At 46.5% G+C, this 26468-nt stretch overlaps 1 protein-coding gene across 3 annotated transcripts in view; it reads left to right on the top strand.

Annotated features, from left to right (window-relative positions):
* The window catches only part of LOC115468273 (ankyrin repeat domain-containing protein 50-like), a 74051-nt gene that overhangs the window by 14310 nt on the left and 33273 nt on the right, over positions 1-26468 (top strand). The window contains exons 1-2 of one of the 3 annotated variants that reach the window (XM_030199860.1): positions 12607-12657; positions 14984-15108. The gene's annotated coding sequence lies outside the window, so the exon portion shown is untranslated. Of the gene's footprint in view, positions 1-12606; positions 12658-12800; positions 12877-14983; positions 15109-26468 lie in introns of those variants that run through there. The other 2 variants (XM_030199859.1, XM_030199861.1) reach the window with 2 other exon arrangements.

Raw genomic sequence — 26468 nt, 5'->3', positions numbered from 1 at the left:
GACACTGGTGGAATATTAGTCATGCAGCAGAATTTTGAACAGATTGAAGGGGAGAGAGATGGCTAAGTGGGAGACCTGTAAGAAGCAAGTTGCAATAGTCTAAGCGAGAGGTGATAAGAGTGTGAATGAGGGTTTTGGTAGTCTGCTCAGAAAGGAATGGATGAATTTTGGTGGTATTTTAGAGAAAGAAACGACAAGTTTTAGCCGTCTGTTGAATATGTGTGCCTTCCCAACCTAGGTGTCAAATGGGAAGCCATTCAGGATGTTTGTGATCTCAGTGGCTGTGATTCCTCACTCACTGAGATGCCAAGACTGAACCATCCCAAGGAGTGAGATTCAAGGCCACAAAGTGAGATTTTTCATATGGTGTCTCTAGGGTTTAAATCTAGAAAGATTTAAGTGTCAGTGAATGTGGTAAAGGTGGTTAGCTTAGCAGGGTTTAAAAAAGGGTTGGACCGCTTCCTAAAGGAAAAGTCCATAGACCATTATTAAAATGGACTTGGGGAAAATCCTCTGCTTATTTCTAGGATAAGCAGCATAAAATGTATTATACATTTTTGGGATCTTGCCAGGTACTTGTGACCTGGATTGGCCACTGTTGGAAACAGGATACTGGACTTTATGGACCTTCAGTCTGTCCCAGTATGGCAACACTTATGTACTTGGTGTCTCTGAAATGATATAGACAAAGTGGAAGCAATGTGAGATGATCTTTAAAGAAAATTTTTCCCGATATCTAGCAGTTAATATAAATTCTCTGGGCTGAAAAGTGCCCTGTGGTCGGTGGATAAAATTATATTCACCTGTTTCAAAGCACAGGTACCTGTAGCCACCCTGGTGGTCTAGTGGCCTAACCAAGGCAAGAGCAATTCATAGTTACTCTTGCCTCGGCCGTCTCTGCCTCCAAAGTGTAGACTGCTGCTGAAGGTCATGGCAGCCATCTTGAGATGGGAGCTGGTACGGGCAGGAGCGACTATAAATTGGTCCTGCCTATACTAGCTCCAATCTCAAGATGGCTGCCTATCATTCAGATGATGTGCAGGAGGCTCACAGAGACTAGGTGTCTTAATAGTTACAGGGCAGATGGAGCTTGGGTGCTTCTTCCACGTGTGATGGAGGCTATGCTACTGATGAGGTGCCTCTCTATTACAGTGATGGCCAGTCCTTGCCTCCTGTATTCAGCAACTGTTTCTTGGCTTGCCCGGTATACCTAGCACAATGCCAAAGACGGACAGGAAGTACATAATCTCTACAGGAAGTAAATAAACTCTACAGGAAGCCAGAGTTGGCCACGGCTGTGATTGACCACTTCTGAGCCCCCCCCCCCCCCCCCCAGTTTTTTTAATTCAGGGCCGTGCCTAGACAGTGTCCCCTGCCTGTTGGTAAAGGGAGAAGGTGTGAAAGAGCAGAACTAGGATTTCTCTAAGAAATGAGACGTGTGCCCTGAAGCATCCAAAATATGAAGATAGCACCAGTCGCTAAAGGGAGATCAAAGTACTCTGAGACATCTGAAGTATGAATACAGCACAGACAGGGAAAACGAGGGAGCACTTTGAGATAGTGAAAGTATGAGTACAGCACAGACAGCTGAATACACAGCACAAAGGGTGGGGTTGGGGATTTGGATTTAGTTCACAATTTTTCAGGATAATTCAGGTCTAGTAGGTATTTTAAAGAGAGGACCTGGAAGGAGCTTCCTAGCAGTGGCTGTAAGGCTGCTGCAGTTAAGTGTTGTTCAGGGCCAGGCTGAAGCTGAGGAGGGGGAGGCAGGATGCTGGTCTCTGGGGGTGTAGCTGTGCTGTCTCCAGTCCTGCCCCTGAGACAGGAAGAATTTGCAGGAAGGTGCTCACATGCTTCTGCTGCTGTGAGAGACCTCACCCTGTTCAGACTGGAAGAGACAGATCCGGGCAGGGTCCCAGACCAGTGACCTGCTGACTGATTCAGCCCCTTAAGGTCAGCAGTCTCTTCCCTTCTCTCCTTATTCAGATTCAGCAAACTTTATTGGCCTAATTGTTTGTACACCTGAGAGAATTTACCTAATTGCAATAGTAAAATTAAATTACAGGGTAGAGAGAGGGCACCAAGAAGGACAAATTTAGGTTCTGGTCCAGGTCAGCATTGTCTGTGCTCACCTGGTTAATGGAGATTGGGTGGCAGCACCATGCAGTGTTTGGGAGGCGGGGCTAGTACTGGGCAGACTTCTATGGTCTGTGCCCTGAAAATGGTTGATACAAATCAAAGTCAGGTGTACATGAAAAGTAGCACATATGAGTTTATCTTGTTGGGCAGACTGGATAGGTCTTTTTCTGCTGTCACCTACTGTGTTACTATTTATTTATTTAGATTTTGCTCACACCTTGTTCAGTAGTAGCTCAAGGTGAGTTACATTCAGGAACTCTGGATATTTCTCTGTCCCTGGAGGGCTGACAATCTAAGCTTGTACCTGAGGCAATGGAGGGTTAAGTGACTTGCCCAAGATCACAAGGAGCAGCAGTGGGATCTGAACTGGCCACCTCTGGATTACAAGACTGGTGCTGTAACCACTAGGCCACTCCTCCACCCCAAAGAATCTTGTTACTCTTTGGGGTTCTACATGGAATGTTGCTACACTTTGAAATTCTGAATTGGAATCTTGTTATTCTTTAGAATTCTAGAATCTTTATTTATTTAGATTTTGCTCACACCTTTTTCAGTAGTAGCTCAAGGTGAGTTACATTCAGGTACACTGGATATTTCTCTGTCCCAGGAGGGCTCACAATCTAAGTTTGTACCTGAGGCAATGGAGGGTTAAGTGACTCACCCAAGATCACAAGGAGCAGCAGTGGGATTTGAACCAGCCACCTCTGGATGTTAAGAGTGGTGCTCTAACCACTAGGCCACTCCTCCACTCCTATGTTAGGATACAACAGAATTTGCTGCTATTGCTGTTGTTTCTCTTCATTTTCCCAGGTTTATAGAGTTTTTCCAGCTCAGTCTCTGATATTTCTCTGTCAGTTTTGAGAAATGTTCATCTCTGATCTCTTTGTATTTTGCACAGCGCAGTAGGAAATGTATTTCTGTTTCTATTTCTCCTCTTTCCCCAGGACAGTACAGAGTTTTCCCTGCTTATTCTTTCATTTTCTCTTTCAGTTTTGGGAAATGTGCATCTATAGATCTCTTTTGGGTCGATATCCAAAGTGGCGTAGCCAGCCAGAAACAGTTCCCGGCCAGTTAAATTGCTTCTTCGGAGCTAACAGTAATTTTCAGTGGCTACTTTGGGGGCATTCCAAGAGCGGAGACGGCACTTGGCCGGTCAAGTGACAATATTCTTAGTAGCAGAGCAGTGGGACCCCCTAGGGGGCGCTGCAGTGGACTTCATATAAAAGCTCCCAGGGGCGCCATATCACCATTGCTCCCTTATATTGTACGGCGAGTCCTTCAAAACCGCCAAAAACCTGCTGTACCCCAACTACACACCAGGACAATAGCCCTTATGTCTGCAGGTGTCACCTATTTGCGGGTACAGTAGGTTTTTGGTGAGTTTTGGAGGGCTCTCAGTTTCCAGCAAAAGTGTAACAGAGTGGGATATGGGCCTGGGTCTCCTTCTGTACAGTACACCAAATCGACCACTAGGCTACTCCAGGGGCCAGTGTTGGTCAAAGTACTTCAGTACAGAGGCATAGCCAGACCTCGACGGGAGGGGGGAGCCAGAGCCCAGTGTGTGTGGGGGGGGGTACATTTTGGCCCACCTCCCTGCTGCTGCCCTCCCACTGCCACTTCTGCCCCCTCCCCGCTGCCGCCGCTGCTCGCCGCTGCCACAAGGTACCTTGGCTGGTGGGGGCCCCAGCCCCCGCCAGCTAAACCGTTTGTCCCGCGCTGGTCTTACATTGCTGGCGCCCTGTCGTGCTTTCAGTGTCACGCACGGCACGCTCGTTTTAATGAAACTGAGCATGCGCTGCTGAGTTTCATTAAAACGAGCGTGCCCGGTGCTGAAAAACAAGACAGGGTGCCAGCAATGTAAGACCAGAGCGGTACAGATGCCTTAGCTGGCGGGGGTTGGGGGCCCTGGAGCCAGTTTGAGGGGGCCCAGGCCCCCGTGGTCCCCCGTAGCTATGCCACTTCTTCAGTACCTTTTGATTTATTGTGAGTCTGTATTGTAACTTGGTCACCTGTTGCCACTTATCTTGTTTCTCCGCTGCTCTCTCCTTGTAGACTGTAAGTCACTTATTGGTCGTATATCAGATAATGATGAATTATGAGCTGTGACAGTGAAATGTAGTCCTTGTATTCTGTGTTCCTAGAAAATGAATCGCTACTCATGCATTGTGGGTAAGTGCAAACCCAGATCCTTGGACTGTTATTCTCTCAACCACCCCTCGGCTCCTGAGGGATGTGTCCCCTTCTTCTGTTCTTCCTCTCAGCTCCCAAGGATGTGTCCTGTGCTCCGGCTCTTCCTCTGATATTATGGGGTACCAGAAAGTGAAAATGAAAGGAAGGGCACAGTTTTGTAGCTGAGCCACACCAGACCCCCCTCTACCCTCCTTACTCTGACAGAGTAATTGGTTTATGACCTGTTATCAGCCATTGGTATTTACTGCTGTGTGCAATTTTTATGGCACCAGTGGAAATCAGGCTCCTGGAAGCTTTCCTGCAGGGAGGAAGGACCATGGGATTAGCAGGGACTGGAATGAGAAATACAGGGGATGTGGCAGTAATTGGGGACAGGAGAAAATCCTGCTGTACACGGCCTTGGGTGAATCTCTTCCTAAAGGTGGTTAATAAATCCCAATAAATAAAATACAGAGCATGGACGGTAACTGGACGCAGAAAGTGCATGTTGGAAATGTAACCCAGTGGGTTATATTTATTTAAAATTTCACCCACAGCAACTTGATCTCTCCAAAATCATACAGAAAGAGCAGACACTAGATGCAAACAGGTTAAATCTTTGTGTATAGGGCTAGGAATGCTAAAACATCATCTCGCACATTCCTCAATCTTCATTTCCCCAACTGTAAAGGTCTAAAATACAAATTAATGCACACATCAACCTTTTCCTATATGAGTACGCAACTCTGGAACGCGCTGCCACGCAACCTAAAAGCGATCTATGAACTGACCAACTTCCGCAAACTACTGAAGACCCATCTCTTCGACAAGATATACCACAAAGATCAACACATCTGAAACTCCCCACATATATCCAGAAATGTTTAATAATGCCTTCTGTTATATTACCAGGGCTTTTTTTGAGGGGGTACTCGGGGGTACTGAGTACCGGCACCTTTTCCAGTGTCTCCTAAAATTGACCCATGGACCACAAGTTTTAATGAAAGAGCTCAGGCTCAAGACACCAATCCTGCCTTGTCATAGAGTCTATGACTGGTTGCAGGGGGCCTGGCTATTGTGGGGTGGGTCCCTCAGTGATCACCCCACCCCTGAAGGGTGGCCTGACATTTGAGTACCGGCACCTTTTTTGCCAGAAAAATTGCACTGTATATTACTATCATGTATTCCAATACCATGCAACCCAAAATCCTTCTGTAATACCAAATGTCTTTTCTCTTCTTATTTCCACTATTCATGATGTATTGTAAGCCACATTGAGCCTGCAAAGAGGTGGGAAAATGTGGGATACAAATGCAATAATTAAAAATAAATAAGAGAAAGCTCTGCTGAATCAGACTAAGGTCCTTGGAGGGTCTGTTTTAACAAATATTAACAGGCCATCCCTTTTGTGTACTGTTAATTATAGTTTACCAAATAATTATTTATTCAACTACCTCCCCCATTTTCCCTCCATGTGTATACTCATAAAACCTTGATGTTTGTTTGGTATTTTCTTGTTTTATGTTCAGTTAAAACCAAGTACTGTAAACCACTTGATATAAAAAGGTGGCATATGAAATTTAACAATATAATTTCTGATCTGAAGGGTTACCCTCGAAACCTCATCAAAAATGTATTAAGTTAATCCAATAAAAAAGGAGTCACCTTTTCTTTTCTTTTCTTTCTATTTATTACCTTAAAAAGTGGACTAACTCGGCTACCCTACCACTTTACGAAATTAAAAAAAATTGTGCCCCTCACAATGGCCAGGCCTGGTCACAAGAGTTCGAAAAGTAGATCTGTTTCTCACAGTTATGGTTTGTTTGTGTCATTTTACCTACTTGGGTGAATTCCTTCAAAAAGGCAGCAAAATTAATCCAAATGAATAAATCAGTAAATATTTTGCACTATTTTCGAATCGTATTTTCCATCCCTTCAACTGAGCCATTAATGATGTCGTTCCTGCCTCTGAGTTCTCTGGGGGGGTGGGTCGTCACCCTCTTCTTTTATTGCATGTTGACACTAAAGCCAGATCCCGGAGGAGCTGAGGCAGTGTGAAAGCGTCGTACAGTACTAGAGATTATGGCGTGCCTACGGTCTGATCAAGCTTCAGGAATGGGCAGGCAGCCACCTCTGGGGTGCAAAGTCTTATTTCCAAATTAGGTTCAGAGTCCAGAGTCCTGCGGATCTGACAGCAACTAACTTAACAAGAGTAATTTAAACCAGTATTTTGACAGGACTTAACAACTATCTACGTTTCCTATTATAAACCATAAAATTAACCATAAGATAACAGAGTCGGGTCTGCAAGATCATACCTAAACCTACACTACCCAAATTGCAAAGGACTGAAATACAAAACAACTTACGCAGCCGGCTTCTCCTACATAAGCGCACAACTATGGAATGGGCTCCCAAAAGCTGTGGAAACAATCCATGACCATATAAACTTCAGAAAATCACTAAAAACCAACCTCTTCAAAAAGGCCTACCCCAACAACCCTACGTAAACCTCTTCACCCAAAGCACAGCATGCCTAATGATTGCACTGGACAACACACAATCTTCATCCCTTCCAACCCTCCACATATACCTCATTCGATCACTATACAACCTTGTATTTGCTATCAACCGACTGGGCAAACGCCTTGATGGTACTATGTAAGCCACATTGAGCCTGCAAATAGATGGGAAATGTGGGATACAAATGCAAAAAATAAATAAAATTATACTGCTTTGTCACCTTCTGGTAAATCCTAAATCCTCCTCCCCCCCCCCACCTTTCCTGTGAGACTGTCACTGGAGTACTTTGCATGTTTATATATATATATCGATATTGTCATCTTTTGCACATAACTGACCTGAAAAAGAAGAATATTTACATTTAACAGCTAGTCGGAAATATATTGTTAGTCCAATAAGTACACAACTGTGGAACGCTCTGCCCAAAACCTTGAGATCTATCCATAACCATCTTAACTTCAGGAAATTACTGAAAACCAACTTGTTTAAGAAGTGCATTCACTCTGCCGCTCCCCAGTACCTCTCCACTCTTGTCTCCCCCTACGTTCCCCCTCGAGTACTCCGTTCTGTAGATAAGTCTCTCTTATCCGTCCCTTTCTCCTCTACTGCTAATTCAAGACTCCGTTCCTTTTATCTCGCTGCACCTCATGCCTGGAATAGACTTCCCGAGCCTGTACGTCTAGCCCCGTCTTTAGCCGTTTTCAAGTCCAAACTCAAAACCCACCTCTTTACCACTGCTTTTGACTCCTAACTCACTTACCCTGTCCTTTATCCTCACCGCTTATTCCCTGACCCTTAATTGTTCTGTCTGTTTACCTGTCTTATCTAGATTGTAAGCTCTTTGAGCAGGGACTGTCTTCTGTGTATGGTGTACAGCGCTGCGTATGCCTTGTAGCGCTATAGAAATGATAAGTAGATAGATAGATAGAAGGCCTACCCCCCTGACCCAAGTTAACTTTCTACTTCCTGCGACACAGCTAAACTATGGACCGTATTGGACTTCCATCACCACCCCCTCTTTATTTCTTTGTTGTGTTTATTTATGTTTCTTACATGCCTAATACTATATTGTGTATTTGTATTTTACCGAACCGGAGCCTGCCTGTACGGTATTGTGTAAGCCACATTGAGCCTGTACCTAAGTGGGAAAACGTGGGGTATAAATTTGTTAAATAAATAAATAAATAAAAAGGGCATCAGCTTATTTTCCTATCCTTTCTTTTGTTTTTTATTTTATTTCTGTTTATCAGAATCTAAGATAAAACCTGGGAAAATGAAAAAAATTCCCAAGAATAACAAGGACAGATCCTGGGTTCTGGTGCTGATCCGTATCATCCCTTCTCAAATTATGTTTTTGTCCATGTGGCAGGATACAAGATATTACTACTACTACTACTACTACTTAACATTTCTAGAGCACTACTAGGGTTACGCAGTGCTGTACAATTTAACAAAGAGAGACAGTCCCTGCTCAAAGAGCTTACAATCTAATAGACAAGTGAACGGTCGGTCCGATAGGGGCAGTCAAATTGGGGCAGTCTGGATTTTCTGAAAGGTAAGAGTTAGGTGCCGAACGCAGCATTGAAGAGGTGGGCTTTAAGCAAAGACTTGAAGACGGGCAGGGAGGGGGCTTGGCGTAAGGTATTGTGCTACTTAAGCTGCTGTTTCTCCTCTTTCCCCTCAGATTATACAGACATTTTTCCTGCTCATTCTTTGATTTTTCTCCCTCAATTTTGGGAAATGTTAATCTCCTCCCTTCCCCACCTGTCAACAAAATTGGGATCACCCTACACCCAGTCTTGGCCTCTTTCCCTCTCTCCCCCCCTCAACTCAGAAGTAAGTCCCCTACTTTCCCCTCTACTACCTCAGGATTTCGCAGAAACAGCTCCGCATGAATGGACGTCCTCACACTGAACTAGCTCGGGGTGGGGTGGGGGGGACTGAGGAAGGTAAGGGTAAAGGTAGACCCCTATATGCAAGAACCAAGTCATGAATGACTTATGGGGGCACCACTTGCATGACGGCAGACTATTAGCGCAGTGGTTTGTCATTGCCTTTCCCAGTCATCTTTAACACTCCCTCCTACCCCAGCTAAGATATGGGGTATGGAGATATGATAGAGGTCTATAAAATAATGAGTGGAGTGGAATGGGTAGATGTGAATCATTTGTTTACTCTTTCCAAAAATACTAGAACTAGGGGGCATGCGATAAAGCTACAAAGTAGTAAATTTAATACGAATTGGAGGAAATGTTTCTTCACTCAATGTGTAATTAAACTGTGGAATTTGTTGCCAGAGAATGTGGTAAAGGCGGTTAGCTTAATGTGGTTTTAAAAAGGTCTGGACAGCTTCCTAAAGGAAAATCCACTGCTTATTTCTGGGATGAGCAGCTCAAAATGTATTGAACTTTTTCGGGATCGTGCCAGGTATTTGTGACCTGGATTGGCCACTGTTGGAAACAGGATGCTGGGCTTGATGGACCTTTGGTCTGTCCTAGTGTGGCAATACTTATGTACGGGCCAGGTGCTCATTAACCAACCAAAAGTGAATGGATGGCTGAGATGGCCAGAGACCGGCTACCTGACAGAAATTCACTTTTGGGACCTGAACTCAGGTCATGGCGCAGTTGACAAGTGACCTACCAATTGCACCATGAGGGGAGGAGGTAGGAGGTTATTTTTGAGCTGAGTGATGGAAGGAAGGCTGAAATTTATGGGTGGTCAGGAGCTGTCGGTACCGCTGTCGTCGTTTCCCCCCCTCCTCCCCGTTACTGCTAATTCTACCCTCGGCTGCAGCTGCCTGGATGGCTGAGGAGAGCTGCAGTATCTCTAGAGCCCTCCCCCACCTCTGCTCGCCAAGCATGCACGCAGGCAGCCCTTGGCTCTCTCCTTCGCCTCGCTCTCTCTTTCTTCCCTCCCTGCCTGCTTGCAGAGTCAACAAGGCTCCCTGGCTGTACTGCTGCTGAGGGGCAGGTCTGTCTGCATGCCAGGGAAAGCGAGTGCTGCTTACACCAGAGGAAGCGGCGATAAAAAAAAAAGTTTGAAAACAAAAAAAAAAGATACACACTGCTTTCATACATGCAGCTTGTATGTGTGTATGAAAGGCTCTCTGTAGCATGCGAAGAGCAGCCGCGCTTAGCGATTGGTTTTTCTGCGCATGCTCAGGTGACTGTCCAACTAGCTAGTTTTTACTGAAGTGGAAATAGTGATCAGTGCTTTAAAGGGACTTTGGTGCATCTGCCTTACGGTCTCTTTGGTTTTACTTTTTTTTTATTTATGCTGACATCCAACTATTAACTGCTCTCGACATTATCAATAATGCGTCACTTGCAGTAGCATACTAAGGGCGGGGTGGTGGGGGCTGTCTGCCCCGGCTGCAGGCAGCAAGGGGGTGCACGGAGCAGGCACAGCTTTTGGCTTTGCCACTCTCCTGCCCCCTCTAACGTTACTTCCTGTTCCAGGGCAGGGGGCCGGCAGAGCCGACAGCTGCATGCCTGCTCCGTATACCCCGTTGCTGAGAGGAAAGGTCTGGTGATGCACTTCGGGGGGGGGGGGGGGGGGGTGACACACCGGAGGGGCACAGCAGTGACCCACCCCGGGTGGCGAATAGGCTAGGAACGCCACTGGCCACTGTTGGAAACAGGATACTGGGCTAGATGGACCTTCAGTCTGTCCCACTATGGCAACACTTATGTTCTTATGAAACTGTAGCCTATGAGGAAAGGCTAAAGCGACTGGGGCTCTTCATCTTGGAGAAAAGGCGGCTGAGGGGTGATATGATAGAGGTCTATAAAATAATGAGTGGGGTGGAAAAGATAGATATGGAGCGTCTGTTTACGCTTTCCAAAAATACTAGGACAAGGGGGCATGCGATGAAGCTGGAGTGCAGTAAGTTTAAAACAAATAAGAGAAAATTTTTCTTTTCTCAGCACGTAATTCCACTCTGGAATTCGTTGCCGGAGAATGTGGTTAAGGCGGTTAGCTTAGCAGAGTTTAAGAAAGGTTTGGACGGCTTCCTGAAGGAAAAGGCCATAGAATGTTATTAAAGGAACGTAGGGAAAAATCCACTATTCCTGGGACAAGCAGTACAAAATGCTTTGCTCCGTGGATCTTGTCGGGTGATTGTGACCTGGATGGGCCACTGTCAGAGACAGTGTGCTGGGCTAGATGGACCTTTGGTCTGTCCCAGTGTGGCGATGCTTATGTCTTAAGGACCTCTCTCCTGTTCTGGTTCTATATTAATAAGTGGAGTCACATTCCCTTTCCTGAAATCTGTAAAATCTTTTAGGAATCACTTTCGGTAGTACATGCTCTGTCTGTGGACTTTACATGTTTCTAGTAGAGTAAAGAAATCTTGTTTTACATTGAGGCGCTTGCAGTCCGATTTGCCCTCTTTTTAGATGGAAATACTCGTACACTCGATTGTGCTTTCCCAACTTGATTATTGAAATTGCTTATTACAGGGCAGCAACCTTTCCAACGTACAAAGACTGTTCATGGTGCAAAGTAAGATCATGAACACAGACTTCCTGTCGCATATTGTATTTCTTTCGGAATCCGTATCACTGCTCGATTTCTTCTGCTGGAACTCTTCGCTCATCAGGCCAGATTTTACTGCTCCTTCCACGTTTCTGGCATATTTTCTGGATGTTACCAGACTGTCTTCTCACTCCCACGTTCGGAATGGCCTGCCCCTGGATATCCGGCTGAAACTAGCATTCCAGAAAGCTTTTATTTTAGTTTGGCATTCCTTCCAAAATAAATGTATTACCCCGGTTATTCAGCCCTTCTGTCTTAGGTTTTACATATGCAGCTTTGGCTGCACTGATCTGATTTTATAATACAGGTCCCCTATTGCTTTGTTATACATTTTTTATGTATTGTAAGCATTTTATATGTTTTTTTTCTATATATCAGTAAATTAAATAAAGACTCTACTTGATGCTATTAGGATAGTGCTGAAAAGACAAGTAGCTGCAGTGCCAGGGCGTTAACACGAGATCTTCGGTTGGGTTGGTGAGGATTTCCTGCTGGTCTCTTCCCTAAGGTCCCTCAGTTTTTTTCTGGCTTCCATGAAGAGGGTGGGTAACAGAACTGAGGAGGAGAAGTGCTGAACAAAGAGTGAAGGGCTGGACTGCTGACAACTAGGTGTCAGCATGGGTCGGAGGGCCTGCGCATCTGTTCACGCAGGTGCTGGAAATATTGATATTTTATGCACAGAATAATATTCCAGTATGTGAATACATTTTAACGCATGTCATTTGCGTACTGTGCTGAGGTGCAAAAGGCATTCGGAGACAGTACGCTTCGGTTAAACGCATGGCGCTGATTCAGGGTTACCGCGGTGGTCCCTTAGCTGGTCAGAGAGGAGAAGATTTCTGACTGATCAGATTAAACTATTTAATTGGCAAAGCTAAATGCTTAAATCTTTTGAAACTGACTTGAATAGTTGTTATGGAGTAAAATATGCTGAAAAGCATTGGCTAAACTCCAAACTCCCTTCCCTTTCATAGGCTACAGAGAGGAGGGTTTCTGGTGCTGATCCATTCTGTCTCTGGTCCTCTTGCTGCTCTGATCACTAGACCCTTGTGGGAGCTGGTGGGAAGCAGGAACTGCTCAGCATTTACTGGAGTCGGTGGGGCAGAGCAGGGTTAATCTCGTCTGCCCTGAGGAACCTGTCATGCTGGGCTAATCACTTTTCCTCCTCGCAGAAGGTGTGGCATGTGAATCAGCTGCATTCCTAGGATGGGGCTGTGCCAGTAAGTGTGTTGTGAGCCACCAGCCGCTGGGCTAGTCCTTCAGGAGCCAGTGGAAGAACAGACACAGGTAAGACACTCAGGTTAAAGTGGGGGAGAGTGAGCTGGGATCTCTGACAGAGCCAAGGACTGGGTAGCCCTGTGGGCGGCTCTGGAGAAAGAGTAACCACAGACGAGCCACTGAGGATACCAGGGAGGTGTGTGTCTATATCTGTATGCACCCACCAGTGTAAGCAGAACCTGTGGTTGGAGCAGTCTCTTGCAGCTTCTGGACAAAGAGCAGCCACAGGTGAGCCACCAGCCTGTCTCTCTGTTCATGTCTAGCTGGAGCGGTCAGTCCTGCAGGGGAGTCACGGAGCAGTAGCAGGACACAGGTGATTCATGAGAAGAGAGCGAAAGCAGTGGAGCTGTTACTGGGAGAGACGGGCCCACCTCCATATCTCTCTAGGGGGGGGGGGGGAGAGCATAGCTGCCGGGCATAGCGCTGGAAAGGGCTGATCTTTCACGGGAAGGTTGGCCTGTTTTGAAGGTGAGGCAGGTGAACAATGTTCCAGGACCTTCTCTCTCTGCTGGTGGATGGAGGGTCACTGACCCCCGTGCACATGTGTCTGTCTGTCTCATTTGCATTCTTTTTACACTGGAGTGGTGAATAATAGTGTCTTTACAGCTGATTCCCCCGCCTCCCCCACACCCTGATGACAGCCTGAATGAGGGAGAGGAATGGCCAGTCGGGAAAAAGAGGTGATGATAACTCGTTTAGAGTATTGTGTATAATTCTGGAGACCCCACCTTCAAAATATAAAAACAGGATGGAGTCGGTCTAGAGGGCGGCAACTAAAACGGTCAGTGGTCTCCGTCATAAAGCGTATGGAGAAAGACTTAAAGGTCTCAATATGTATACTTTGGAAGAAAGGCGGGAGAGGGGAGATATATTTATTTATTTATTGGTGGTTGTATCCCACATAATCCAGATTCCAGTTGTTCAGTTCTATATGGCTTACAATAGTAAGGAAGGGATAAGTTATACAATTTATAGTTTCAAACGAGATGAAAGGTGACCCTAATTAACCTGCCGCCTAGGAACTCCCACAAATCAGCTCGTTCGTACTTAAATCTCCATTACCCAGTTTTCTGTGGTTTCAAGTATAAGACCACCTATGCATCCACCTTCTCCTATCTTAGCACTCAATTGTGGAATGGGCTGCCTTAATTGGTCAAACTTACTCCTGATCACCCGACCTTCAAGAAGCGCCTCAAGACCTTCCTTTTTGGTAGAGCATAAGCTCCAAAGCCGCCTGGCGTCTCTTCCTTCTGAATGACAACTGTCGTAGTGACATGCTACATAAGTACATAAGTAATGCCACACTGGGAAAAGACCAAGGGTCCATCGAGCCCAGCATCCTGTCCACGACAGCGGCCAATCCAGGCCAAGGGCACCTGGCAAGCTTCCCAAACGTACAAACATTCTATACATGTTATTCCTGGATTTGTGGATTTTTCCCAAGTCCATTTAGTAGCGGTTTATGGACTTGTCCTTTAGGAAACCGTCTAACCCCTTTTTAAACTCTGCTAAGCTAACCGCCTTCACCACATTCACCGCTACTCTTTCCCCTTTTCCCACCTTGCTAGTTCCCTTTCTCTCTTACAATATTGATTGTTTGTTTGCTGAATTGTTGAATGTTTTTATAGACTGTTGTAAGCCACTTTGAGCCTGCCCATGGGTGGGAATATTGTGGGATATAAATGCTATAAATAAATATCATTATAGGAGCTGTACATATTAACGAATTGATTAAGGATCAAAAACATTTTTCAATTCAATAAATCGTACAATTAATGTAAAATCTTTTCAAAAAGGAAGGCCTTTAGAAAATTGCGAATCGTTAGCATAAATGCAGGTGAGTCTCTTTCAATTGAAAGGAAACTCTGGAACGAGGGGGCAGAGGAGGAAGGTGAAAGGGGACAGACTCAGATGTAACCTGAGGAAATAAATACTTCATGGAAAGGGTGCTGCATTCGTGGAACGGCCTCCCGGTGGAAGTGGTGGAGATGAAAACAGTATCTGGAGGGTTAAGTGACTTGCCCAAGGTCAAAAGGAGATGCAGTGGGAATCAAATTCAGGTTGCCAGGATCAAAGTCCGCTGCACTAACCACTTGTCTACTCCTCCACTCGGGCCTTTGGTACTTGAAGGGTGGGATTCTTCTCATCACCCTAAAGAGACGTTTGCCTTAGTAATTAATGTGACTGTGATGTAATCATGTGTCTTGGCATTCATCAAAATTATTGGAATTCCTTTTCTTTCTGTGTATTTTTAGCCTGTAAACAGCTTTTGTTGTGTCTGACAGTTAAATGTGGTATTAGTAAGTCTAATATAAAATGTGTTTAATTCCTTTAGGGCCTTATTTGAAGAGAAGAAACGGAAGCTGCAGTTGTAAATTTTATTATGTCCTTCCACCAGGAATATTACGGAGCATCGGCAGAACCGGAGAACTGCCCTTGTTGTTCTGCTTTCTGTGCACTGTAAGTTTATTTTACTGTTAAGTCATACTCTATATACAGTGGCATACCAAGGTGGGGGCGGTCCGCCCCGGGTGCACGACGCTGGGGGGTTCCGCGGCGCACTCCTGCTCCTCCGAGTTCGCTAAACTTCGTTCGTTCGCTGCAGCTCCCTCTGCCCCGGAACAGGTTACTTCCTGTTCCGGGGCAGAGGGAGCTGCAGCGAACGAACTAAGTTTAGCGAACTCGGAGGAGCAGGCGCGCGCCGCGGCACCCCCCCCCCCCCAGCAGCGTGTACCCTGGGGGGGGTGTCATTTTGCCGGAGGGGGGGAGGTGTCATCTAGCAGGGGAGGCGCGCTGTACCCGGGGGGGGGGGGGGGTGCATAGGCGCTCCGCCCCGGGTGCCATCCAGGCCAGGAACGCCACTGTCTATATATAATCTCCTGCGGTCCTGTGTATTTTTTTTACTTGAATTTCTAACCCTTTTACTTTGTAACGCGTGTAAGTTTGTCATGCCAGTAAGTTTTCTGAGTGAGAGGGGCACCGACTCTTCCATGAGAAATCATTGCAGAAACAATGCCAAGACAGCTGTGCTCTACAAACCTCTTTTTTTCAAGAATTGAGGACCCCATAAACAGCAACCTGAGCCCCTCCCAGTGCTCCTCCTTTTTTTACTGAACAGCTTAAGACCCTCCTCTCCTTCAGTGGCCCTGGGACCCTGTTATTCCAGAATGAAACATCTGTCTGCCTGCAATACTTGAGGCTTTGAACTCGCCTCCCTTCACTGACCCACGTCTTATCCACTCCACGGTGACACTTCTCTCTGCCCCCACTGACACGAGGCCTCACACAGACTGACAGAAACCTTTCTTGCCTGACGCTCGGTTCTGTGTGTCCGTAGTAATACTCGGAAGGCATCATTTTCGACGGGGTGGGCTGCTTGACGGCACTTGGCTACTTTTCAGAGAGAATATCCCGATAGACGTTCGTGCACGAACCATCGCTAGCAGTTACTTTAAAACATTTTTGGGTCATGGCAAAATTTGACCCAGGAGAATTGGGACCGATGTTTCCAACTACAATGTACCCTGAACTGGTTAATACACTAGTCTGTGGCCGTCGTCGCTTTTTTCAGTTATGGGATTAGGGCAGGGACTTGTCTTTTTCGGGTCCATATTTTGTTCCAGTTTTATGAAGTCCTCGACAGATCATGAATGTATTAATAGTGGGCCCGATATTCAACCGGCAGCGCTTTTGCTGTCCGCTGTCGACGTTGAACCTGGATATTCAATTCCGGGATGTTTCCGGTGACTGGCACTGAAGATCCAGAGGTTTTTTTTAAGCACTAAAAAGTGAATCAGTTATGCTGATGTTCAGTGGTAACTACTTTACTTTTTAGCAGTTAAAGATGGGCCTGCTGTTCATTTAACTGCTGAAAATAGCCGGTTATCGTAGAATATTTGCACCTAATTGTTTATGTCACGCGATATAGCCGGTTAGAGGCTATCTGCTATCTGGGAGGTAACCAGTTATCTGCCGCTGAATTTCTGCAGTTAGGTGCCAATATGCTATTTAACCGATCAGCGGCCGTGTCTGGCCAGTTAAATAGCTTTGAGTATCGGGGGGGGGGGGGGGGGGGGAGTACGTTTCATAATTATTTCAAGCGGCTAGGGCTCTTCAGCTTGGAGAAAAGGCGGCTGAGGGGCGATATGATAGAGGTCTATAAAATAATGAGTGGAGTTGAACGGGTAGATGTGAAGTGTCTGTTCACGCTTTTCAAAAATACTAGGACTAGGGGGCATGCGATGAAGCTACAAAGTAGTAAATTTAAAACCAATTGGAGAAAATGTTTCTTCACTCAACGTGTAATTAAACTCTGGAATTTGTTGCCAGATAATGTGGTAAAGGCGGTTAGCTTAGCGGAGTTTAAAAAAGATTTGGACGGCTTCCTAAAGGAAAAGTCCATAGACCGTTATTGAATGGACTTGGGGAAAATCCACTATTTCTGGGATAAGCAGTATAAAATGTTTTGTACATTTTTGGGATCTTGCCGGGTATTTGTGACCTGGATTGGCCACTGTTGGAAACAGGATGCTGGGCTTGATGGACCTTTGGTCTTTCCCAGTATGGCAATACTTATGTACTTATGTGTGTCCTGGGAGATGGATTCACTGGAGTTGTTGTGACTCCTTTCTTGTGGGTTTAAATTTACCAGCTTTGAGGGCGGAAGAATTAGAGGTGCTTAATGCCTCTCTGAGTCCAGGGGGACATTCAATAGGCCATCAAGAATTCCAGCCGTTTTTGGTGATAGATTAGCGGCCACAATGTTGTCTGTATATGAGGAAGCCCAGAGGGTGGCCTGTTTTCCCTCTACACTGCTTGGAGCGAAAATGCTCTCATTGCCTAAACCTGATAGAGATCGTCAAATAACTAGTAGATAAAAACCAATTTCACTACTTATTGTAGACATGAAACGATGTGCTAAGGCCTTACCTAACAGATTAATGGTTGTAGTGCTCAGGTTGGTACAAGATCATGAGGTTGGTTTTGTAAAGGGGCAGAACGCAGTTGCTAATATTCATAAGTACATAAGTATTGCCATACTGGGAAAGACCAAAGGTTCATCGAGCCCAGCATCCTGTTTCCAACAGTGGCAAATCCAGGTCACAAATACCTGGCAAGATCCCAAAAAAGTACAAAACATTTTATACTGCTTAGCCCAAAAATAGTGGATTTTCCCCAAGTCCATTTAATAATGGTCTATGGATTTTTCCTTTAGGAAGCTGTCCAAACCTTTTTTAAACTCCGCTAAGCTAACCGCCTTTACCACATTCTCTGGCAACAAATTCCAGAGTTTAATTACAGGTTGAGTGAAGAAACATTTTCTCAGATTCGTTTTAAATTTACTACATTGTAGCTTCATCGCATGCCCCCTAGTCCTAGTATTTTTGGAAAGCGTAAACAGACGCTTCACATCTACCCGTTCAACTTCACTCATTATTTTATAGACCTGAACGGGTAGTTGAACGGGTAGATGTGAAGTTGGTTTTGTAAAGGGGCGGAATGCAGTTGCTAATATTCATTGTCTCCTGTGTGTCATGGATGCTTTGGAAGCTATTGTACATAAGTACATAAGTAATGCCACACTGGGAAAAGACCAAGGGTCCATTGAGCCCAGCATCCCGTCCACGACAGTGGCCAATCCAGGCCAAGGGCACCTGTCAAGCTTCCCAAACGTACAAACAATTCTACACATGTTATTCCTGGAATTGTGGATTTTTCCCCAAGTCCATTTAGTAGCGGTTTATGGACTTGTCCTTTAGGAAACCGTCTAACCCCTTTTTAAACTCTGATAAGCTAACCGCCTTCACCACGTTCTCCGGCAACGAATTCCAGAGTTTAATTATGCGTTGAGTGAAGAAAAGGTTTCTCCGATTTGTTTTAAATTTACTACACTGTAGTTTCATCGCATGCCCCCGAGTCCTAGTATTTTTGGAAAGCATGAACAGACACTTCACATCCACCTGTTCCACTCCATTCATTATTTTATATACCTCTATCATGTCTCCCCTCAGCCGTCTCTTCTCCAAGCTGATAAGCCCTAGCCTCCTTAGTCTTTCTTCATAGGGAAGTCGTCCCATCCCCACTATCATTTTAGTCGCCCTTCTCTGCACCTTTTCCAATGACTTGTTTGGGTCAGTAAGAGCTTTGATATTGAAAAAGCCTTTGATTCAGTCTCCTGGGGGTTATTTTTGGACTGTTTTACAGCATTATGGATTTTGTAGCCCCCATACTGGATTGGATTTAGCTCATGTATGCAGAGCCTTGGGCCTATGGTCTTACTTAATGGCGTTCTAGCCCCTTCCTTTGCTATTGAGAAAGGGACGAGACAGGGCTGCCCCCTTGCCCCCATTGCTTTTTGTTTTACATATAGAGCCGTTAGCATGAAAGATTGTAGCTGACCCAAGAATAAGGGGAGTTTCAGTGGGTAGGAGATTGCTAACACTGGCCCTGTTTGCGGATAATTTCTTTGTGGCTCTTACTGACCCAAACAAGTCATTACTGCAGGTACTGGCTATATTGAGTGACTTTCCTGCTTATTTCCGAACGAGAAGGCCGGCAATCTTCCGACACAAATCGAAAGCCGATTTTCGCCGGCTTCAACTGCTTTCCATCGCAGGGCCGGCCAAACTTCAAGGTGGCGTTTTGGCAGGGTATGGAAGGCGGGACGGGGGCGTGGTTACGAGATAGCCGGCTTCGGCCAATAATGGAACGAAGAAGGCCGGCTCTGACAAGCACTTTGCTGGCTTCACTTGGTCCATTTATTTTTAGGACCAGCCTCAAAAAAGTGCCCCAACTGAGCAGATGACCACCGGAGGGAATCGGGGATCACCTCCCCTTACTCCCCCAGTGGTCACCAACCCCCTCCCACACAAAAAAAAAAAAATTAAAAAGCATTTTTTTTGCCAGCCTGAAATGTCATACCCAGCTCCATGACAGCAGTATGCAGGTCCCTGGAAAAGGTTTTAGTGGGTGCAGTGCACTTCAGGCAGGCGGACCCAGGCCCATCCCCTCTACCTGTTACACTTGTGGTGGCAAATGGGAGCCCTCCAACCCCCCCCCCCAAACCCACTCTGCCCACATGTAGGTGCCCCCCTTTCACCCATAAGGGCTATGGTAGTGGTGTACAGTTGTGGGGAGTGGGTTTTGGGGAGGATTTGGGGGGGCTCAGCACACAAGGTAAGGGAGGTATGCAGCTGGGAGCAATTTCTGAAGTCCACTGCAGTGCCCCCTAGGGTGCCCGGTTGGTGTCCCGGCATGTGAGGGGGACCAGTGCACTACAAATGCTGGCTCCTCCCACGACCAAATGCCTTGGATTTGGCCGGGTTTGAGATGGCCGCCATTAGTTTCCATTATCGGCAAAAACCGATGCCGGCCATCTCTGACATTTGGCCGGCCCCAATCGTATTATCGAAACAAAAGATGGCTGGCCATCTTTTTCGATAATATAGTTCGGGACACCTCTTTACGGCGCTGGCCTTAGAGATGGCCACCTATATAGATGGCCGGCGCCGTTCGATTATGGCTGTGCACGGCTCCTTTTCTGGTTTGTGGATTAATGCGGGAAAGTCAGAAGTTCCAAGCTTGACATCAGGATTGAGAGAGCAGTGGGGAGGGTCTTTACCCCTTCAGTGGGCAGGGGATATGATTACATATTTGGGGTTATGTATTCTTAACAACTTGTCTCACCTTTATCACGCTGTTTCTCGCTTGCGTTGGGAGACCCAAACCACTACTACTACTACTACTATTTAGCATTTCTATAGCGCTACAAGGCATACGCAGCGCTGCACAAACATAGAGGAAAGACAGTCCCTGCTCAAAGAGCTTACAATCTAATAGACAAAAAATAAATAAAGTAAGCAAATCAAATCAATTAATGTGAACGGGAAGGAAGAGAGGAGGGTAGGTGGAGGCGAGTGGTTACAAGTGGTTACGAGTCAAAAGCAATGTTAAAGAGGTGGGCTTTCAGTCTAGATTTAAAGGTGGCCAAGGATGGGGCAAGACGTAGGGGCTCAGGAAGTTTATTCCAGGCGTAGGGTGCAGCGAGACAGAAGGCGCGAAGTCTCCTCCACTCCCAGATGTGTCAAACATACCAATGTGGGCTGGAGGTCTGGTGGACCTCCAGTTCCCCCCAGCCCCCCCTCCCCTGGACAGAGACCCTGATGGTCTAGCACCACCCCTCCCCACTGACTGACCGACCCACCCATCCCCAACCCCGCAGAAGACCCAATCCCCAAGAGAAGAGAGGGCTACAGGTCCAGTGGACCTCCATCCCTCACCTGGTGGTCTAGCGGCCCTGAACCCCTAGGTACCTTCAAATGATGGAAGAGGGATTAGCACCTCCCTCTTCCTTTCAGCGCCGCCACCAAAATTGCGGTGCCCTGCTGGGCAGCCCTGTCCAGTGAATCCCAAGATGTATTGGGTAGGGTGCTGCCATTTTGGAGGCGGTGCTGGAAGGAGGGGGAAATGCTATGCCCTCCTCTGTCATGTGAAGATGGGGCCACTAGACCACCTGGCGGTTCTTGGATCGTCAAGCTTTTGGCTTCGTATTCATCCTAGTTTGGGTGTTTTCAGGGACTCTACCGCATTCTCAATGTCTGTCCCTCCCGTAAGATTACTGCTTTGGTACTTCCCAACAGTCCAATCCTGGTCCGGTCCGGAGGGACGCTAAGGAAGGAGAAATTAGATCTTACCTGCTAATTTGCTTTCCTTTAGTCCCTCCGGACCGGACCAGGCCCCTCCCATGTTCTATCAACTCTTTAGATTCTTTTATTAAGTTTGGAAGTGGAATGTTTCAAAAAAAAAAAAAAAAAAAAAAATGACTTTGCGTGGTCCATACCACTTCTCTGGTGGTTGCTGGTGAGCTCGGTTGCTGGAATATATATAAAACCTTAAATATGTCATACCACTTTTCTGGTGAGAGTTGCTGGTGAGCTCAGTTGCTGGAATATATGTAAAGCCTTAATGGGTCATACCACTTCTCTGGTGAGAGTTGCTGGTGAGTTCAGTTGCTGGAATATATATAAAGCCTTAAATATGTCATACCACTTCTTTGGTGAGAGTTGCTGGTGAGCTCAGTTGCTGGAATATATATAAAGCCTTGAATATGTTATACCACTTCTCTGTTGAGAGTTGCTGGTGAGCTCAGTTGCTGGAATATATATGAAACCTTAAGTGAGTCATACTGCTTCTCTGGTGAGAGTTGCTGGTGAGCTCTTATATGAATGGGCCATGCCACTTCTCTGGTGAGAGTTGCTGGTGAGCTCTTATATGAATGGGCCATGCCACTTCTCTGGTGAGAGTTGCTGGTGAGCTCTAGTACTCGGTTTTGCCGAGGAATTTGCCGAGACTGCCGCGCTCACCGAACGCCCTCCCGAACCACCCCTGACACAGATATGGGGGGGGGGGGGGAGGGGGGGGGAACACATGAAAGGAAGCGACAGAAACAACTTAACTCCGGTTGCCATGACACAGGCGCCTGACAGGCAGCTCCGAACAGAAAAAGATGATTTGAATCCTACTCCGAAGCCTCTGATGCGCCCCCCCCCCAGCACATCAAACACCCCCTCCCCCCCCCAAGGCCCATCAAACACCCCCACCCTACTACTACTACTACTACTACTATTTAGCATTTCTATAGCGCTACAAGGCATACGCAGCGCTGCACAAACATAGAAGAAAGACAGTCCCTGCTCAAAGAGCTTACAATCTAATAGACAAAAAATAAATAAAGTAAGCAAATCAAATCAATTAATGTGAACGGGAAGGAAGAGAGGAGGGTAGGTGGAGGCCAGTGGTTACAAGTGGTTACGAGTCAAAAGCAATGTTAAAGAGGTGGGCTTTCAGTCTAGATTTAAAGGTGGCCAAGGATGGGGCAAGACGTAGGGGCTCAGGAAGTTTATTCCAGGCGTAGGGTGCAGCGAGACAGAAGGCGCGAAGTCTCCTCCACTCCCAGATGTGTCAAACATACCAATGTGGGCTGGAGGTCTGGTGGACCTCCAGTTCCCCCCAGCCCCCCCTCCCCTGGACAGAGACCCTGATGGTCTAGCACCACCCCTCCCCACTGACTGACCGACCCACCCATCCCCAACCCCGCAGAAGACCCAATCCCCAAGAGAAGAGAGGGCTACAGGTCCAGTGGACCTCCATCCCTCACCTGGTGGTCTAGCGGCCCTGAACCCCTAGGTACCTTCAAATGATGGAAGAGGGATTAGCACCTCCCTCTTCCTTTCAGCGCCGCCACCAAAATTGCGGTGCCCTGCTGGGCAGCCCTGTCCAGTGAATCCCAAGATGTATTGGGTAGGGTGCTGCCATTTTGGAGGCGGTGCTGGAAGGAGGGGGAAATGCTATGCCCTCCTCTGTCATGTGAAGATGGGGCCACTAGACCACCTGGCGGTTCTTGGATCGTCAAGCTTTTGGCTTCGTATTCATCCTAGTTTGGGTGTTTTCAGGGACTCTACCGCATTCTCAATGTCTGTCCCTCCCGTAAGATTACTGCTTTGGTACTTCCCAACAGTCCAATCCTGGTCCGGTCCGGAGGGACGCTAAGGAAGGAGAAATTAGATCTTACCTGCTAATTTGCTTTCCTTTAGTCCCTCCGGACCGGACCAGGCCCCTCCCATGTTCTATCAACTCTTTAGATTCTTTTATTAAGTTTGGAAGTGGAATGTTTCAAAAAAAAAAAAAAAAATGACTTTGCGTGGTCCATACCACTTCTCTGGTGGTTGCTGGTGAGCTCGGTTGCTGGAATATATATAAAACCTTAAATATGTCATACCACTTTTCTGGTGAGAGTTGCTGGTGAGCTCAGTTGCTGGAATATATGTAAAGCCTTAATGGGTCATACCACTTCTCTGGTGAGAGTTGCTGGTGAGTTCAGTTGCTGGAATATATATAAAGCCTTAAATATGTCATACCACTTCTTTGGTGAGAGTTGCTGGTGAGCTCAGTTGCTGGAATATATATAAAGCCTTGAATATGTTATACCACTTCTCTGTTGAGAGTTGCTGGTGAGCTCAGTTGCTGGAATATATATGAAACCTTAAGTGAGTCATACTGCTTCTCTGGTGAGAGTTGCTGGTGAGCTCTTATATGAATGGGCCATGCCACTTCTCTGGTGAGAGTTGCTGGTGAGCTCTTATATGAATGGGCCATGCCACTTCTCTGGTGAGAGTTGCTGGTGAGCTCTAGTACTCGGTTTTGCCGAGGAATTTGCCGAGACTGCCGCGCTCACCGAACGCCCTCCCGAACCACCCCTGACACAGATATGGGGGGGGGGGGGGAGGGGGGGGGAACACATGAAAGGAAGCGACAGAAACAACTTAACTCCGGTTGCCATGACACAGGCGCCTGACAGGCAGCTCCGAACAGAAAAAGATGATTTGAATCCTACTCCGAAGCCTCTGATGCGCCCCCCCCCAGCACATCAAACACCCCCTCCCCCCCCAAGGCCCATCAAACACCCCCACCCTACTACTACTACTACTACTACTATTTAGCATTTCTATAGCGCTACAAGGCATACGCAGCGCTGCACAAACATAGAAGAAAGACAGTCCCTGCTCAAAGAGCTTACAATCTAATAGACAAAAAATAAATAAAGTAAGCAAATCAAATCAATTAATGTGAACGGGAAGGAAGAGAGGAGGGTAGGTGGAGGCCAGTGGTTACAAGTGGTTACGAGTCAAAAGCAATGTTAAAGAGGTGGGCTTTCAGTCTAGATTTAAAGGTGGCCAAGGATGGGGCAAGACGTAGGGGCTCAGGAAGTTTATTCCAGGCGTAGGGTGCAGCGAGACAGAAGGCGCGAAGTCTGGAGTTGGCAGTAGTGGAGAAGGGAACAGATAAGAAGGATTTATCCATGGAGCGGAGTGCACGGGAAGGACGAGTGTGGAGAGATACTGGGGAGCAGCAGAGTGAGTACATTTATAGGTTAGTAGAAGAAGTTTGAACAGGATGCGAAAACGGATAGGGAGCCAGTGAAGGGTCTTGAGGAGAGGGGTAGTATGAATAAAGTGACCCTGGCGGAAGATGAGACGGGCAGCAGTTAGTTTGTGGGGTAAAATCCACTTCATAAAAATGATCGTTTTGCGTAAGTGGCTGTACATGTTGCAGCACCTGTCATTCATTCCGAAACCAAGGGATTTTCGGGTCTATCAGGCCCAGTATCATGTTTCCAGCAGTGGCCAATCCAGGTCACAAGTAGCTGGCGGGATCCCAAAACAGTACAACAGATTTCATGCTGCTTATCCTAGAAATAAGCAGTGGATTTCCCCATAAGCCATATCGATTCAGGTTGCTAACACAAGCAGTATTGGTCTCACAATTGGATTATTGCAATATCGTTTATTTAGGCTGCTCTAAGGAAACACTAAAAAAAAATTACAGTCTATTCAAAATACTGCTATTATTTTTGTATTTTTATCATTGCTTTAAGAAATTGTCTTGTTTATTGGTTTTATCATGTTTTTGATTTATTATTGTATTTTGTTATTTTCTTTGTAATTTGGCTACTTCATTTTATGTGATTAATCTTGCCTGACCTCAGGGCCAAAAAAGCAAAATAGAAATTGCTAAATTAAATTAACTCTCAAGTTTAAACGGAGACATCATTTGAACATTGACCCTCAGTCTCCTACAAGGCCTACAATTGTCTCTATCCCCATTCAGGTCATAGAGAAGCCAATCTTGGGTATATATGCTCTATGTCTGAGTCTGGTTCAAAACCAGTCTGGGGGTTCACCTTCACGTTGTGGGCACTTATCACCATTTTGTGGAAGTCAAGCTTATGGTTGGCTTACTTCTTGTGAAGCCTTCCATGGTGCCATAGGATATGGGGATGGGACTTATATATTATTATCTGTATAAATAAATCCCACCTTGAACGTTCTGAAGCTCCCTCCAACTGTGGCAGTGAAGTCCTGAACTGCTGTAGTCCTCCTGGCTATTCGGACTACTCACCACCGCCCTCAGCCACGCCCCATCTGCGACCTACGCCACGCCCCAACTGGACATAAAAAGCACCATGAACGTTCTGAACCACACTTTGAGGCTTCAAAAGTTTGTATGTTCGAAGCTCTGTAACCACTTTTAACCACAGTCCATCTGTGCGCCGCCATGATCTGAATCTGCCCCGCCCTGACCTATCAGAGTACATCTCTGCCCTGCCCTGACCTATCAGAGAAGGGAGGAGCGTCACAGCTGCACCGCTCTGACCTATCAAAGGGAACTGAAACAGGAAAAGGGAGGAGCATCACACCAATGAGGGACCTATCAGGGAAGTCAAATAGAAGAAGGGAGGAGCGTCAGAGGCGAAGGGCTCACTCGGGAGGAGCGTCACTCGCTTTGCTGTGCACATGTGCTGGAGGAGTTCTGCACCCGTTTCTCCTCCCTCTGTTTTCTCCGGTGGCCTTGGCAGCTGAATGTAGAACTAACGAGGGCAGGAGCTTTTGCTTCGCATCTGGCAAAGTAAGTCAGCTTCTGCTGTGCACCCTCCCCTCCTGTCCTTTCAAGCAGCGAATACGAGAGAATACGAGCTGGGACTGAACAGGCAGCACAAAACTCCTTTTTGTTTTCTTTTGTTTACACTTGCACAGCTGATAGCTGGTCGCTGCCTGCCGTGCCCCTCTTCCTTTTTACAAACATTATGTCACTTTTCCTCTTTTTCCCTCTTTTCTTTCTCTACAAACATGACAAGGGGGTTGGAACAGGAGGTCCTGCACAGCTCTCTCCACTGTTGCCACAGGCTAAGCAACAGTTCAGGCACAAGGAGGGGAGGATGAGGGCCAGAACAGGTACACAGACCACAGATGGAGGCGGAGGAG

Source organism: Microcaecilia unicolor, chromosome 4 (genome assembly GCF_901765095.1).
Source record: "Microcaecilia unicolor chromosome 4, aMicUni1.1, whole genome shotgun sequence".
Taxonomy (NCBI): domain Eukaryota; kingdom Metazoa; phylum Chordata; class Amphibia; order Gymnophiona; family Siphonopidae; genus Microcaecilia; species Microcaecilia unicolor.
This window is presented reverse-complemented; position numbering and strand designations above follow the sequence as displayed.